This window comes from Leptidea sinapis, chromosome 1, assembly GCF_905404315.1.
Source record: "Leptidea sinapis chromosome 1, ilLepSina1.1, whole genome shotgun sequence".
NCBI lineage: Eukaryota > Metazoa > Arthropoda > Insecta > Lepidoptera > Pieridae > Leptidea > Leptidea sinapis.
In genome coordinates, this window is record NC_066265.1 from 5,581,065 (window position 1) to 5,594,997 (window position 13,933).

Sequence of the window (13,933 nt, forward strand, 5' to 3'; positions counted from 1 at the left end):
GAAAGATTACCTTATCAGGCAATTAATTACTGATTTTATTACATTTTATTTTCTCTAGCGCATGCTCCCAAACCATGATATTTTAGCTCACTACCAATGAGTTCATTAGCGAAAACCCTGAGACTCACATCACTATAGCCATTTGAATTTACAGCTTGCAGGTTTCATACACCTTTGTAAAAGGCCGGCAATGCTCCTGGTATTCCTGAGGTGTTTCAAGAGCGTGTGGTAACACCAGAACCCGTACGTTTATTTGTCCTCATCAGAAAAATATTTTATTAGTTGAATATTATTGTCGTGGTATGTTTTGTACAGTATAATGTTATAATGGAAAATGGATCTTCGAGCTTATTTTCAGCTCTTCAATCTATAAGAGTTAGCACATGCATTTGATCACATATTAAATTTCGGAGTAATTCGATAAAATCATTCTGAAAATCATGTCTGATAAAAGTTTAATCAAACAATATTTTTTGAATTATCAAATGGTAATAACTTTTGAATAAATGAAACTATTTTTACATGGTTGATGGTATTAGACGCAGTTTTTTGAGGCTCATAAAGAATCTTTGAGTTTCAATTCATCGAACCCGGAGTTTCAAAGTAATTCCGAAGAAACACTTTTTTACGAACGAATCAACCGATTTTTGACCAGCTTGGTGGCGAACGACGTGGGTTTTTATGTTTACAGCTGATTAGATTTTGGAATCGAACGGTAAAACCGTTGGAAAGTTATTCCAAAAAAACACTTATACATGATTTTTTTTTGTAGTTTTTTTTGATGTTTCTTAAAATCTACCGGTCCGAATCGTATTCAAAATATAAGTTTGGTCAAACCCTTCCCCAAAAAAAACACTTATTGATTCAAAGTTTAACTTTGCAATCCAATTGATATCTCATTTATCTAGAAAATTGGGATTAAAGGGAATACGCATACTTACGCGGTTAAGCCATGCGAATGGCCTGACTACAGATGAGATGAGGACTATTTTGAATGTATGCCCTTAAACCCCTCGAATCGGAAGTAATTCTTCATGAAAGTCACGGTCCTTTAACATTGAGGAGGGACATTGTGTGTCACTCCGACAAAATCTCTTCGGAATAGTTTATAGTCCAAAGAGTTTTTTCTACAGTTCATTATAAATTTCATATTATAATATCACGTATAATCAAACTGGTTTGAAAGAAAATGAAATTTAGTGGCATAAATAGTTAAAAAGTTGATACCTACATATTAGTTATGCAGCAGTATTTATTGATTGGCAAACAAATATTTAACTGTATAATAAAATCATTAAAACAAATAATAAGTTTTCAGATCTAAGAAATAGGTGTGGTATCCCGGGTTTTTTTGATGTACTTAGTATCAATATCTTTTCGGAAATGCTTACTGAATTACTTCACAAAAATCAATATTTTAGGCTAAATAAAGTTGGTTTCTCTTTATCCCTATTCGTCAGAATATAATATTGACCATGACGAGATTGTAAGTTAGACGGAGTAAACGGACAAGTTGTATACCTGATGGAAAGTAAAAACACCAGGTGCCCATGGTCATACAAGAGATCAAGAGATGCCCTAACTTTGAGATAAGAGTATGCTCTAAGCTTAAAGATCACTAATTTGTATTGCTTCGGGAATACTGCACCCAGCAGATGATTCTACTTTTGTAGAAAGTGGTTGAGCATGATAAATAATAGTTTCTAATGAAACATGCGGTTGGAACTACAGACATCGACGTGAGACGGGTGAAATTTTGTATTTTGAAGAAATATCCGTGAATAGGCTGCTGGTATCTGAGCAACTCTTTTGAGCACTCCCCATGATATATGCGATAGAAGATGCACGCCACATCATTACGCAAAGCGACCTCACACCTTTATGCAAAGCGACTCCATATCTTCATCAGCCCCTCTCCTCATCAGCCGAACGGATGAGATGACTTGATCGTCGATGATTCGGGCCGCTTTTCGTTGTATGTGGTCAAATAACAGAAGTTGAATTTGGGGAAAACCATCCAAAGGCGCGAACAGTACTCCAAGTGAGGCCGAATTTTCGCTTTGTCTATATGAAATTTGATATTAATATCAAAACACAGAGAAACATTGAGCTTAGAAATATATCCAGAACCTTATTTAACTCATTTAAAACCGCGACTCAATTAGTTTATAAAACTGTTGGAGAGAGAGAGTAGTCGTGGCTCGTTTGGTTTGCATTAGCTTACTCATCTAAGTATCTCGTATATATTTGATGAGTTAAAGAGACTCTTGACTAAATTGAATTATCATCCCATACGAATATCTATGTCAGTATCTTAATTAATTATGTGAAACAATGGTTCGTCTAACAATACGTATGCTTATCTGTAGAATACTTTTAGTAGATAATGACTATAACTATAGTAATACAATGTCGCTTTCCGCTGTCTGTCCCTATGTATGCTTAGATCTACGGATATTGATGCGGTTTAATTTAATAGATAAAATGATTCAAGATGATGGTTTATATGTAAACATGCATAGTATAGTAGAGAAACACTATAATTTTAGAGGTATGTAATATAATTTCGTCTCCATACTAATGTACAATAGTTATTTATGCAACTGCTGTGTAATAAGGGGTATTATAACACAAATGTGGGTTTTATATATTATGCGGCGAAGCCGAGTGTGATAATAGTATCACATGAGTGTTTTAATAGCTAATTATCAACAGTTGCATACAAGACTTTATCTACACCCAGAATATGAATCCTCTAAAGTTTTCTGAAACAGTTGGCTTACTGATATTATTAAAACAGCCAGTCCTAGTAGTAACCTAATATCATCCATTACTGAATATATACAAATAAACTAAGTATTAAAGAAAGAATTATTTATTCTAGTAGTAATTTACAATTTGCATAGTGCAATTATTAAAATTCACTTCAATATTATGTTCTTTTGCAGCACTTAAAATATCTGACGTTGTGCTGTCAAAACTTGAATCGCTCATTTTTTCAAGAAATATGGCGGAGTTTCGGTTTCGAAACCTAGTAGGCCTACCTAAACATACTTTTTTTACGGCACGCCACGTTCTGGTAGTGTGGAACGCGCGTAAACGAAAATGTTCTTTTTTTGAAATTCATACAGATACCACCCATCGAGCAATAAGAATGTGGCTGTTTGTTGAAACTCTTTGCGCATGAAGGTAATCGTAAAAAAAAATTTAGTACAACATTACAACACTCGCTTGGATGATGTAATGGTTATTACGACATTGGGTGTTTTAATGTTGGTAATAAGCTAACTGTTTCAGAATCTTTAATAGAGGATTTTAAGCATGGGTGTAGATAAAATTAGTAACATGCCTTTTAAACTTATCATAGTTTCGTTCACTCTACAATTAGAATGAAACATATTTTATCATTAATATAGAATAATTGATATTAGCCAATCTCTCCCCCACTATTTCTGGATTAAGGGTCCGTATGTACTAAACAGAATAGTAACAAAAACTAACGTAATTAGGGATTACTTTGTTAAATAAGCAAAGACGGTATGAGATCAAGATGAAGGAAAAACTTTCAATAGAACAATTTCCTCAAAGACTTTTGTCTAATTGTGAGTAATATTTCTCAAGCTCCAATAATTCTTGTGTTAATATATCCTGGCTTATTTGTTTGCTTTTTTGTCGCATAGACGAAAAAGTTTGGATAAATCCATAATAATTGCTTTTTTACTATTTCCTTGATCAGTTTACCAGTGGGTACTCCTTTGCACAGGAAGCCGGCTAGATCATGGGTACCACAACGGCGCCCATTTCTGTCGTGAAGCAGTTATGTGTAAACATTACTGTGTTTCAGTCTGAAGGGCGCCGTAGCTAGTGAATTGTGACATAACATCCTATGTCTCAAGGCATCGAGCGCAATTGTAGTGCCATTCAGAATTGTTGGGATTTTCAAAAATCCTGAGCGGCATTGCATTGTAATGGGCAGAGCGTATCAATTACCATGAGCTGGACGTCCTGCACGCCTCAGCCATTGGTTTCATAAAAAAAAATCATATCACGCTTTCGTTTTCACTATCCATAATCCATCCACTGTAAATAAGTAATTAAGTGTTATGCGAGCATATATATATGTACACTAATAACTTTCATTGGAATCAATATAAAGATAAAATCCCCGAAGACAGGACAGACCAGGGACCACAATCACTACCCTCGCACATATCTTAGGGAAGTGCCATTTAAACAAGCATGAGAAGCATTGCCCCAGGAAATGACTTCGGAAATCCAGAAACTCAGCAGGGATCGAATCGCTGCACCATCGATGCACAAAGTAGTCATTCTTAATTAATTATCCTTAACAAGCAAAATCATAAGCAAAATTTACCAATCACTTCACTTGAACGAATATCGAATAACACATATTGATAATTCTCAAAGTAATAGTCGTTAACGCGTACGTAACATCAGAGGACCCTCGAGATTGGAGACATTTTATCTGGCGGCCATTAAAATGTGCGTTAACACAGTTCCGATGTCACGTGAGTATGGATTAGTTAACAGCCTGATTGGATCGTAAATTGGTTTTATATGTCAAAGCTTTTACCCTCAAAACGTTGCGTTCACGTTTATAATATAAAAACTAGTCGTTTACTTCGACTCTTTACAGAATTTGATGTTATAAAAAGTGAAAGAATGTAATGTATTAATCTTTTTAACAGCAACATGCTTGAAATCAACATTGGCTATGTCATTTACCTATCTATATAAATGATGAAGGTTTTCATAAGTGCGCGCATTACGGAAAAACTTCTGAATAGATTTCAATTAAGACTTCTAAGTTTTATAAGACCTTAGGCCCCTACTTAAAAAAATACTGCGATATCTTCGTTTAATATTATGAAGTTATTAAAGTTTTAAGAAACAGTCATTTTTATAAGCACTAAGTGCTCAGACCTGCGATTAACTAATTTATTTTTACATAAATAACATCTCATAAAGTATCAGTTAGTTTTTACATAACAATCTTTCGTCTTTATGATATTAGTATAAAAGTTTAAGTGAAGAGTAACATATATTACCTATCGAAATGTTTTTGAAACTTTAAGAAAATAAATATTTCTTATTACTACTATGAAACTATTTTATTGCCGTTAGGTATTTATTAAGATTTTTGCGTAAAAGTTACATTTGGGTTAAATAAAATAAAAATGTAGCTTTTACGCAAAAAAAAAAAAATTGTAAGACACAGTCACAAATTATAGAAATCATTTAAAAAGTGTTATATTTAGATGTGTAACAATCACGTTAATCAAAGAATACACCATAATACTACTAGTTGTACACACACACACAACACTCACACACACAACACTCACACACACACACACACACACACACACACACACACATTCTTAGAAGTTATAGTTTTATTTTATTTTAAACTCACTTTTGTGTTTAGACAGTATTTTTTATTTTATTTTATCTGATTTTGATAATTTTTTTTGACTATGTAGGTAATGATGTCTTGTACCGAGAAGTCACTAACAGCTGAAACACAGTTCATACTAGTTTAGCTGTCTTCGCTCCCTGTTTTGTATGTAAATAATTAATAATATAATTTAGAAATATTTGTAACTTGTAACTACTAACTATTATTAATTATTGTAATGTTTGGGAAATAAAGCTATTATTTTTTTTTTGATTTATTGATTTTTCAAAGATTGAGAAAATTGCTTTTTTTAGGCAGGAACCGCGGGCATCCCCAGAACACTCGATCAAAGTTTCATCACAATCTGATGAATAGTTTTAGAAGGCATAAGAAGCATACAAAAATTTAGTTTTGTCTATTATAGAAGTTTAATAAACGTGTAAAATGCAAAGAAGATTTTAACGAAGCTCTCGAATACATTCATTTGTTAGTGAAGCATTTTTCGCGAACTTTTCTCATTATTAATTGTTTGACCAAACACACCTTTAAAATAACATTCCAATTAATTTCTATTATTTAACAGTAGAAGTTAAATTGAGAGCTGTCAGAAGCAAAACTTATTATTTTAGTCGCAATATTTTACAAAAGCGCGTTATATTTCTAGACCGCCGGCCAGCCATCTAGAGTTATTCAACTGTGAAGCTTTTGTTAATTCGCAATAGAAGTTATTAAAACCGGAGCTTCATAACACACACCCGTGACTCCCAATCCCAAATACAATAACTTACAGGAAATTTTGAAACTTTATTTCGTAACTCTTCAATTCCCCGTGACTATGAAAAAAATATTTATATATTTTCTATTACAGAAAATTTTGTTGTCAAGTTATTTTTTAGTTTTAACCTTTAAGGTTTTTATAGTAATGGTAATGTGAGTCTGTAATACTATGCTTTCTATGCTTTTTAATACGGCCACGGGCCAATACATAATATAATTAATAATCTATCAAATTATTTTACTTGAATTCAAGTCTTATTGGAACATAATATTGAGTGCTAGAAGTTTCTTGCGATGAAGTGGATAGTAAAAATTTCCAGACCTTACCTAGGTTAAGTTTTTGGAACATAATTACTAAACTGTTAATTAAAATATTGACATTAATTCAAGTAATACTTTTGTAATACAATACCTAACCCAACAATACACAATCATAGATCGCGAGCGCTTGGATACACAGAGTATAAATATTGACGTCATGGGCCACGTTGAACAACGAACTTTATCTACCGGCCGACGCGATAAAGAAATCTGGACAACAAAGAGTTTCCAAAACAACCTGTTTATTCTTATAGCTTAAACACAGGATCGGATTAAGTACGGCCAATCCATCGGACGCGGACCATAATTCTCTATGCTATGTCGCATTGTCCATTCCAGAAAATCATTAATATTACCGTCCGGACTGTACCAACACGAATTGGTGCGAGGACCTGAGCGTCCGATGGCCCGGCTGTTACTACGTACCTAAATTGTGCGAGAACATTCGAGAATAATCCTTATAGGTTCAAAGGCGCATTTAGTTCATTGGGCCATATAGTAACTGAGCGATAAAGTTAACTTTCACTACGGATCTCCTCATTTCTTACTGCTGTCATGTTGTAATAAATTATTTGCGAAATTATACTGGTGTTTTCCGAACCCTGTAGTCTGAAACGAAACAATGTGAGTATCATTTACAATCACTCTGTACATTGAAATACATGTCACCTTAGATATTATTTTTTTCTTTTACATGTAATAAATGAAGAAATAAACTAATACAAATTTGTATTATGTTATAAATAAGACTGGATCAAGTATTCATCAAATATTTTGCATGAGAAATTTATGAATATGAAAAGAATGGCTTAAAATCTACAATAAACTCTAATATGATCATGCAATGCAGCACTTTAAATTCTGCCTGAATTGAAAGTTTAGGCTGGTAGATAGGTAAATTGTGGGTCCACTACTCCTTCAATCACGGGCGTATTCCAAATTTATATTGCCCCTGATTCCTGCCGACGAACTCCTGAATCTGGATGTTTATTTAGCATTCGCGTGTAGCTTATTTCAAGAATTGAAATTTCTTCTATTTTGCTTCTAGGCTGATGGCGTATCTACCTTAACGTACGTGCCCTAAATCTTAATGACGGGCAACGGTCCAGTGTTTCCTTTAGTATTGTTCTTCTTATTCGATGAGAAATTTTCTCTCAGATATTATTAGCAAATAGAAATAGGAAATTCCTTAAAAATTGCCAATATACCTTGCAGTAAACAAATAGCTAAATTTCCCTTAACTCTTTATTTGTTGAAAAATCACTAAATAGATATTATGCTATACAATTGGTTATATTTTAAAGTGATATTCCTTACTTCTGGCATTAATTATACAAATATAAATTTGTAACCAAAATTTTTTTCAACCCCAGAAGGTCGCTTGTTGTCCCGCATAGTTCATAAATTTTGGTTACAAATTTAATTTATATATTTTCAAAGTCAAATAAACTTTATTCAATTAGGCTTAAACTAAGCGCTTTTGAACAGTCACTATAAATATTTCTTTTATATGACTATCAACACCTATTCTTTCCAATCAATAGAGTATCTTACAATGGCTGTAATATTAACAAATTAGTTTGCAAGGTGCTGCATCCAATATTTGAATCGTGCTTAAATAGTATTGTAGATATAAATTATCGTATAATGGGTGCAACAACCTTTAGTAATTCAATTCATTGTTTGTGTAAGGATGCTTCGTGAACATGATGGTCATGATAACTGTCATATTTAGTAATTGCATCCATATTATACTATGTTCCAATAAACCGTTTTATCTTACTTACCCTAGAACTGGCAAAGGCTATGTTCTCCTAACCATAGTGTTAAGTGCTGTGAGAATCTCGAATTTGAATTCAAAATTTGTCCCGGTTTCACTAATTCTGTCGTCTCACTTTACTAATGCCTCATCTTCAATAAATTGTTATTCAAATATGTACAATAGTAACCTGTCAGTTCAAAGATACCATTGTTATATGGAATAAAATCACACTGTTACATTTTAATTAAAAATCGTTTCGAGCAATACTTCCACCCAGATGGAATTTCAGTGGAGATATCGTATTTCAAATTAAGCCGTGCGTTTAAAATACATGCGAATTGATAAAATAACAATTGTTCAACTCTATATTTATTTGAATGAATGTGCTTCACGTTTGTTTGTTGGATTTAAATTATTTCGTAACATCGTTAAGTTGAAAAAGATCAAAATATTGTGTCTTATATATATTTGTTCTTACGGCGTTTCTTATACATGGGGCCCTCAGAAAGTTTTGAGAAACTAAAAAATGACATATAAAATAATTTTTCTTAAATATTTTAATTGTACTTTTCACCAGCCATAGAGGCTCAACCAGCCACAAACTCTCATGCGTCTAAACCAGTTGTCGTAACACTTTTTCAAGTCTGCCGCAGCCACCTCTTCTACGGCCTACTACCGCTTCTTCTCTTTTAGATCGATTAATTATTTTCTTCATTCTTGTCATATTTGGATTTTTCGTATGCTTGCGGTGCAAGCGTACGTTCTTCATCTTCAGGGCTCGTAAAGTGAATACCTTGAATTTTATCTTAAGTTCTTGGAAATAAATAAAAGTTGCAGGGCGCCAGGTCAGGACTGTATCTGCCATGGTCAAATATTCAACAGTTCGTTTTGCGGAGTGCGCTGAAGCATTGTCGTGGTGAAGGAGGATCCTTTTTCCAAGATAACAAGCAAACAGCGATTCACATACCTTCCATCTTCTAGGACAACTGTCGCGAAATGACCTTTTCGACCAAAGAATGAGGCAATCATCTTTTTTCCTTGACTTCTTACTTTCTTTACCTTAGATGGACGATCCTCGAAAAGAAACACCCACTGAGTTGATTGTCTTTTGGTTTCGGGTTCGTAGCAATTTATCCATCTTTCATCACCTGTGACGATGTCAAATAGCATTTTAGTCACCACCGTTGAACTTATTTAACATTTGGCGACACCAGTCCATGCGAAGGTGTTTCTGGCCGTCGGATAAAGTATGGGGAATCCATCTGGTACAAAGCTTCCTGACGCCTAAATGTTCGTGTAATATTTTTTGAACTTTTTTTGTAATATTTGGATGTTTTTATTTCAATGACACAAAAAGTGACAGGATCAGCCATTGCATGCTTAACGATGAGGTTATTATTTTTATTAAGAATCCCAGATATCATTAAGGTAAGGACAGAGTGAAATGTACTATAATATTTCAAACCCACACAGAAATGTGTTAAATCAAAATGAATGGTACAAATGAACGTAAGGGACCATCCCTTCAGTCATCACCAGTGAGAGTATCGTCAAGTCCTGTCCGTGCATCTCCCAGCCCAGTCCATGCTTCATCAAGTCCTGTGCGCGCATCATCACCTTTGAAGTCCTCAATATCACCAGTTGGAAAGCAGAGATCTCCAAGAAAGTGCCAATTCTCCTTCAACGAGGACTCGAACAGTTTTAAGGAGAAGTGTGGAAGTTCTTGGCTTTGCAGAAGAGGTGCTGGTGTCGATGGTGACACTACGAGGGTGGAGACACCTGGTCCTAGCGTGTCATTACCGCAAGGCTGCGAGGATGCCGCTCCACCACCGAAGAACTGCTTTCGATTAGTTATGCTTGGGTAAGTGTCCCACTAAATTATTTCACCTAGAACTATAAAAATTAAAATAATTGAAATTAATAATTAAAATACCTTTGTCGTGCATATACAGTAAAAAAAAGTAACTAGAATGGTAAAATAAAGTTGAACATAAAACTAAGAACATTAAATACTTTCATGTACCTACCTATACCTAATAAAATGTCAATACGAATTATATTGGCACCATCTGAATGTGTCGAGTTCCTACAAAATGCAGTTTACAAGGAACTTTCTTCCGCGTACAACCATTATGAAATGAGCTTCCTTGTGCGGTGTTTCAGGGACGATACGACATGGGTACCTTCAAAATAAGCGGATAAACCTTCCATAAAGGCTGGCAACTATCCTGTGATTCCACTTGGATTGAATTTGACGATCTTTTAACGCGCTGAGATGCAGTCGTGGTCCTCTAAATATCGTTATACACCTGAGCACATTTAGACACCTTGGCATGAGGTTTAAAATTATGCTCAATTTGATAACTGAAGATATTATACAAAATATTCTGCATCGCTCGGTCGAGATATCTGCGTGCATGTGTTTAAGTATTTTCCAGTATCACTGACATATTATGATGGAGGAAGGAGGGGGAGATGTTAACCGGTTTATAAACTCAAAAACGACTAGTACTAGGCTGCTCATTCTATATATAATTATATAGCTTTTAGAACAGAATAGAAATATATTCTTATAACATAAAATATATAGGCTACGCTTTGTCGTGCATATACAGTAAAAAAAAGTAACTAGAATGGTAAAATAAAGTTGAACATAAAACTAAGAACATTAAATACTTTCATGTACCTATACCTAATAAAATGTCAATACGAATTATATTGGCACCATCTGAATGTGTCGAGTTCCTACAAAATGCAGTTTACAAGGAACTTTCTTCCGCGTACAACCATTATGAAATGAGCTTCCTTGTGCGGTGTTTCAGGGACGATACGACATGGGTACCTTCAAAATAAGCGGATAAACCTTCCATAAAGGCTGGCAACTATCCTGTGATTCCACTTGGATTGAATTTGACGATCTTTTAACGCGCTGAGATGCAGTCGTGGTCCTCTAAATATCGTTATACACCTGAGCACATTTAGACACCTTGGCATGAGGTTTAAAATTATGCTCAATTTGATAACTGAAGATATTATACAAAATATTCTGCATCGCTCGGTCGAGATATCTGCGTGCATGTGTTTAAGTATTTTCCAGTATCACTGACATATTATGATGGAGGAAGGAGGGGGAGATGTTAACCGGTTTATAAACTCAAAAACGACTAGTACTAGGCTGCTCATTCTATATATAATTATATAGCTTTTAGAACAGAATAGAAATATATTCTTATAACATAAAATATATAGGCTACGTCAGTTCGTAAAGGGACTTGAACATGGGGAGATGAACTGATAAGAAACTCCCAGGCCATTTAAAAGTTATTAGAATAACAAAATTTCTTATCCTCCTTAATATACTATACAACTTAATTGGCCTACGTAGAACCAGTCATGAATCATACATTAATATCTTCTATATAACCGGCTTACTAAAGCCTTCTTTGTCAATGAAGCTTAAATATATTTCTTAAATTTGTGCTCAGCTTTGAACTTGAACCATATAAGTTTTCAAGATTACTACCAGCGCATTAAACACGTAGAAAAAAACCTTAATTTAATGGGCGCTTCACCATAACGCGACTTTGTCAACAATATTAATAACATAACAGATACGGCAGTGAGGTACTATTTTTAACAGAGTGTATGTAACTTGTGAATTTTTGAAGAGTTGGCTCCCTATGGGCAAACTTGAATAAAGTGGATTACTGTTTTAATTTAAAATTACGTTGTGGTATATAAAGTAATAGTTATGTACCACTAATAACTATGTGCTATTAGTAGCTAGCGTAATAATAATACTAAATAATAGAATTAAAAATGCTTAAGTTAAAATTAAAAAAAAAAAAGGAAATTGTTGGCAATAATTGTGAATTGACACAAGTTGAAATAATTAAGTTTGTGATTGAAACCACTTATGTCCTAATAACTTGAACTCGACACTCTTTGAAAATAACATGCCTTCAAAATTGTTTTTTTGGAAATTAATTCTAATTGACATCACTTTGGAATCTGTGACAATAAATTCAGACATAAAACATATATCACGTGTAGCCGGATATGTAGACAACGATTAACTATTCTAGTATAAGAGGCCACTTTGCCTCTGTTTATCTTATTTATTCAATATTTACTAGAAGGAATATCACACAGTAGTGTTTTAGTTAAAGACCGTCAATAGGAGTTTGCTTCCTGGCGATCGGCGATCCAAAGGGAGGTGATTATTAGCTTCTCTGCTGTTTCCACACTTCCTGTAATTGATATTGGACAATCAAGGCCCACACAAACCTGACCCTAGCAGAAGCAGCTTATTTATAACCATTAGAAGGGATAGGACCATTAGAATCTGAATGAAAGATAATTTCGATAAAGTTTATAATCGAGTGAGTCTCATGATAATCTTAATAAACACGCATATTATATATTAGATTAGAATATTAAATAGTTCAAATGACACGTTTCCTTTTAATTACCACTCAGTCCTACGTAAGGGACGCGTAAGGGACGTCCTTTAACAGCGACTACTGAAGTTAACATCAGTGCTGTGCGACGCATGATGGCATTGGTATGAGTCAAGTTCAAAACATATTACACGAACGTGTGTTCGAGTCCCGCATCATTCATAAAATTTTGTTATAACTTTAAAAATATAACAAATTGCTTAGATTTACAAGAGCGACATCTCAAGTCAATTTCCTAATATGCAAATATTGGGGTTGAGCAGGTTATCAACTGTAAAGTAGATCCCGTAGATGAAGCCACAACCTGAGAGTTGAACAAAGCATACAAGATTTTATAACTATATGACACTCGAACGGTTAGCTCAGTTGGTTAGAGCACCGGCATGGAACGCCGAATGTCGTGGCTTCGAGTCCCGCATCGTTCATTAAATTTTGTTGTTTTTCAAATTCTATTTGTATATTACGCGAACATTTAGGCGTCAGGAAGCTTTGTACCAGATGGATTCCCCATACTTTAACCGACGACCAGAAACACCTTCGCATGGACTGGTTTCGTCAAATGTTAGATAAGTTCAACGGCGGTGACGCAAATGCTGTATTTGACATCGTCACAGGTGATGAAGCTCAGTGGGTGTTTCCTTTCGAGCATCGGCCAACTAAAGTAAAGATAGGAAGAAGTCAAGGAAAAAAGATTAATGCCTCATTCTTTGGTAGGAAAGGTCGCAACACTTGTGATAGAAGGACTACACTAGAAGATGGAAGGACAGTAACTGCAGACTGGTATGTCAATCGCTGTTTGCCTGTTGTCTTGGAAAAAATTTGACAGCAGCGCCCTCGAAGCAGGATCCTCCTTATAACGACAATGCTTCAGCGCACTCCGCAAAACGGACTGTTGTGAAAGAAGAATGGGCCCACTCCTTTTCTCAGTGGTTCCATCGAATGCGACGATGTGTAGAGAGAAACGGAGATTACTTCGAAAAACAATATAAGTATTGGCAACTTTCTACATTAAGCCGTTTTTCATTTTCTAAACATTTTCAGTGTTACCTAGGTACTATCCAAACTCAAACCAGAATAGTTTATGAGAGTTGGAACCACGAACCTTGGGATCAACATGGCTCGATAAAACGATGTCACATCCATAGATGTCCACTGAGTCTCAAGTCAAAAACTTTCTGAGTCAAATTTAAAAAT

At 34.6% G+C, this 13,933-nt stretch overlaps 1 protein-coding gene across 1 annotated transcript in view; it reads left to right on the plus strand.

Annotated features, from left to right (window-relative positions):
* The window catches only part of LOC126968887 (GTP-binding protein Rhes), a 60,745-nt gene that overhangs the window by 29,008 nt on the left and 17,804 nt on the right, over window positions 1–13,933 (plus strand). The gene's annotated exons all lie outside the window — the stretch shown is intronic.